Genomic DNA, 5,000 nt, shown 5'->3' with positions numbered 1-5,000 from the left:
CATACATAATCCGAAGATCAGAGGTCAAGTGAAAGTGATGACGATGATGATGATGATGATAATAATAATAGTTAGAACAACAATGATAATAATCACAACAGTAAACCAATAAGGATGATCGCATTAATGACATTGATGATAACAATAACTGTAGTACTAGTCATACTAATAATGATAACAATAATAAGTCTTAAGATGATAATGATGGAATATTACTAATCAAACTATTAGAAAAAAATATATAGATGATAATAATAAGCTACAATTGATACGAGTAATTATGGTAATTATAAAAAAGTTAAAGGTAAAAACAGAAATGATAATAACAAACAGAAACAATTATACTAATGATAACAATATTGAGGAAAATAATATTAGAAATAATAGTAACATTAATGGTAATGGTGTTAATAATAATAATGATGATTATAAAAGTTAGTAATGATAACTTTATTATTAGAGATTATAGTATGGCTAATAATGATAATGGTCATAAAGTATATAATCACGATTATAACAACAGAATTAAAATAACATCAATAATATGGTTACTGATAACAGTCATAAAGCAACAATGTAAATAACATTCATATTCATTAAAAAATAAATAATCATGGCAATATTATTAATGAAAGTAAACTATTTTTTTTACAATATACAGTTCTTTTTGGTTACGTTAATAATTGATAGAATATATAACAAACATGACAAAGATAGCCAGTACTTAAATAATGATTAACATATACACACGCATATATATGTATATATTTATATAGTGTATTTATATCATATGTACACACACACACACACACACACACACACACACACACACACACATACATTTACACATACATAAAAAAATATCTGTATCTTTATATACAATCTCTCTCTCTCTATATATATATATGTGCATATATATATATATATATATATATATATATATATATATATATATATATATATATATATATATATATATATATATATATGTATACACATACATCTGTATATATATATATATATATATATATATATATATATATATATATATATATATATATATATATATATATATATGTGAAGTGCGGTCTGTGATCCAGAGAAGAGGGCGACACACGCTCTGAGCTCTTAACTTTGTGGCATCACGTTTTCTCCTGCGCCGGACTGTTGTAATTATGCCCGTGTTCTATTACCTCCGCTTTTAATTATTTTGATCACTGCCTAATGTTAAGTTTTACCAAATCTCTTTTCGTTTGATACGTTTTATCTTCGAACTTAATTCGTGGTATCGCTGACTTGACGCCATTTTCTGCCGTCTTGTTATTTTAATTCTTTTATTATGCGTTTTGAATATTTATTTTATCATTTTATGTCATTGTCTTGTATTTTTTTTTTATTTATTACCAGAGTTTTACTTGCCCTGTGTATATATATATGTATACACACACAGATGTGTATATATATTTATATATATAGTCATATATATATATATGCATATATATATATATAATATATATATATATATATATATATATATATATATATATATATATATATATATATATATATATTATATCTTATACACTTTGATGCATGCACACACACACACACAGACACACACACACACACACAGACACGTGCGCGCGCGCGCGCGCATGTCCATGTGTGTGCATATATTCATAAATAGAAATGTGTGCATCTGTGTTTATGACTTCATATATATGTGTGTGAGAGTGTGTGTGTGTGTGTGCATATACGATATACTGAGTGCGTACGATTTGGTGACCGTATATGTTTGTTGATGAGATGAGACATTTGAAGTAAAAACGAACTCCGAACACGGAATGCACTTAAAGGAGCCGTGACTGGAGGCTGAATTACTTTCGCCGTTCGAACATTCTATAGGGGGTAGTTGGGGGTGGGGGTAATTTTTCCCTGTATAAAAGGAAGTCCATCATCACGGTCGTTACAGTTCGAACGCGCCGAGAGCTAAGAGTACAAGCATGGCTTTACTATACTTTGTGAGTTCTTGTATACAGATTTACACGTGTATATGTTAACATATATATGAATATTTTATTGATAATTCATCATTCTCTTTACAGACACATATTCTGTATATGCATACATATATACATGTACATATATATAAATGTATATATATATATATATATATATATATATACTTTATGTATATGCATATGTACATATACGTATTCATATATATGTATGTATGTGTATACATGTGTGTACATAAGTGTTTATATATACACATATATGTGCACATACATATATATGTGTATGTGTACATATATGATTATATGTATATGCATATGTGCATTGCCTACACACACACACACACACACACACACACACACACACACATATATATACACTTATATTTATGTATATATAAACACATATCTTTACATAAATGTGTATTCATATAAATATACACATATAAATACACGTACGTATATACATACATATGCATATACTTTTATTTATATGCATAAAAATACTTTTTATGCATAAATGAAAATGTATATATATAAATGGGTGAATGATTAATCCAATGTGTTTATATATATGTATGTGTATACATGTATATATGTATATAATATGTACATGCATGCATATAGATATGCATATGTGTGTGTGTATTTATATCGGTTTATGTAGACACATGTTTGTATATACAAACATTTGTTCAACCACACAGGTGCACAACAATAACAACAATAATACACTCATTTACATATCTAAAAAGACTCATGAATCTGTAAGTGTAGACGTATTTATAACGGCACACACGAATTACCATGTATTGAATGGATAAAATTCTCATTAATATACCAAAAGTTTATCATATTCTGTGTTGCAGGTTTTTTTGTCTTTGGCGGTCGCAGTTGTGGCCGACCAGACCTCACACGTCAGTATCAGTCTCGGCGGTGCTCCTGCTGTCAGCCATCACGGTTCCTCTCACCACGCGCACCCTTCATACCACCATCAACCTACCTACCATACACAGCCTTCCTACCATCCACAACCTTCCTACCACCCTGCTCCCGCTTATCACGCTCAGCCTTCCTATGAGCATGAACACGAGCCTGCTGTGCCAGAATGTGCTGCCAACACAACCAAATCATGGTGCCTTCCAAGACGATCATTATCCCACCTACGAGATCAAACACGCTGCCGAATATCACTACGAGAAGCTCCTCTCCCTCTACGCTGACGTAGCCGAACTCAACACCGAGCTGTCTGTGGACCGGCCAAACACCCTGGATGAGGAAACTTACTTGTGTCCATCAGAGACCGCTTACATCAGGCCCCTTCGTGCCCAGAACACTGAGGGAAAATGGCGTGTCGTTGTAAACAATATCGATGTCCATTATCAGACTCTCACTCAGACTACACGTATCGAAGAGTGTCTCACTTCCGCTGATGCATGTCCTCTGGTACCTGAATGCTACGAGTCCAAGTGTCTGCAAAAGTCCATCTACCACCGCTTCCTTGTCTACGACTTCTATGATCAGTACTTCCCCTTCGCCATCGAGACATTCAAGCTTCCCGCCAGCTGTGCTTGTCTGTTGGGTGCGTACACCATCGATCATTAGTCACCAAACACCTGATCTCAAGCCACATTAGAGTGGGGAGTGAACTTAACATGAATTCAACAATATTTTAACCTTATCGCCTGGGACCAAGGCATACCGTCTATGGAAAGTTTTCTAGCCATCTACATGTGATAATACCTACATAGATAATGAGAACTGATTACAAATGACATTTAAATCCCTCTCTTTTGTAAAACACGAAAATAAATATTATTTTATATATTAGATATTTACATATTTTCCTTTGATAACTTGAATGAATATGAATATGAATGAACAGTTATATTTTTACATGTTTATGTATATTTGTATGTATATATGAGTATGTATCTATGCCTGCATATATAACATATGATATAGACAAATACACAGACATACACATAAATGTATATGGTTATGTATATACATATACATGTATATGCATGTGTATTTGTATAATATATACATATTCATATATGTACACACATCATATAGACATATGTATATTAATGAGTACGTATATGTGTATGTGCTTGTTTATATAAATAAACATATGCCCACACACACACACGCAGACACACACACACACACACATATATATATATGTATATATATGCATATGTATGTTTATATACATATGCATATACACGCAGTATATATACACATATATGTATATGTGTATATGTATGCATTTTTAGTATATGTGCGTCTTTACTTATTTTAAAAATATATTCATAAATATGTAAGCATACATATGACAAGGGAAACAGCCACTGTAGATAATGAAATTAAATCGTAACGTTTCGAACACTTCACGATCTCCTTTTCAGACGAATAATAATCAGAAATTAATACAAGGAGATCATATGGCAAGTATATATTGTGATAGAGAGACAGAACGAACAAGAGCTGAATCAGGTCTCAGGAGGAGGGTCAAGGTCGAAGAGTCTGGGGAAGGCTTTGCTAACTAACGAGGAGGTAAGATAATCCAAGCCCCGTTGTCCAGCACTCAAGTTAAAATTAGGCAATTTTCTAATTAATAGAGATTCTAACATTTTTCGTTCGTACGAATTTTCTGATTTATGAATTAATTTAGCGCTTTTCCAGTTAAGCTGGTGACCTTCACCATGTAAATGAGCAAAACACGCATTTGATTCTCTGGCAAATCTTACATCACGTTTATGTTAATTAATTCTTTTTTCAAAAGTTCTACCGGTCTCACCTATGTAAAACTTGGGGCAATCCTTACAAGGTATAGTGTCAAGAGTCTCAAGAGTACCGATGGCTGCATTGTGCTTAACCAAAGTATTACGCAACGTATTCGGATATGTAAAAACAATATCAATACCAGCGCCTTTAACCCTTTACTTCCTAAAAGGACAAATTTGTCCGCTTTTAAAT

The 5,000-nt window shown here is 32.1% G+C and overlaps 1 protein-coding gene and 1 pseudogene across 1 annotated transcript in view; both read left to right on the top strand.

Annotated features, from left to right (window-relative positions):
- The first annotated feature begins 2,774 nt into the window (after positions 1 to 2,774).
- Positions 2,775 to 3,842, top strand: LOC119573423 (annotated as a pseudogene).
- A 1,119-nt stretch (positions 3,843 to 4,961) lies between these two features.
- The window catches only part of LOC119572823, a 1,482-nt gene continuing 1,443 nt past the window's right edge, over positions 4,962 to 5,000 (top strand). The window contains exon 1 of the mRNA XM_037919769.1: positions 4,962 to 5,000. This exon is cut by the window's right edge and continues 207 nt beyond it. The gene's annotated coding sequence lies outside the window, so the exon portion shown is untranslated.

This window comes from Penaeus monodon, chromosome 5 (assembly GCF_015228065.2).
Source record: "Penaeus monodon isolate SGIC_2016 chromosome 5, NSTDA_Pmon_1, whole genome shotgun sequence".
NCBI lineage: Eukaryota > Metazoa > Arthropoda > Malacostraca > Decapoda > Penaeidae > Penaeus > Penaeus monodon.
Note: the sequence above shows the minus strand (reverse complement) of the source record. Positions and strands in the feature narration are given on the sequence as shown.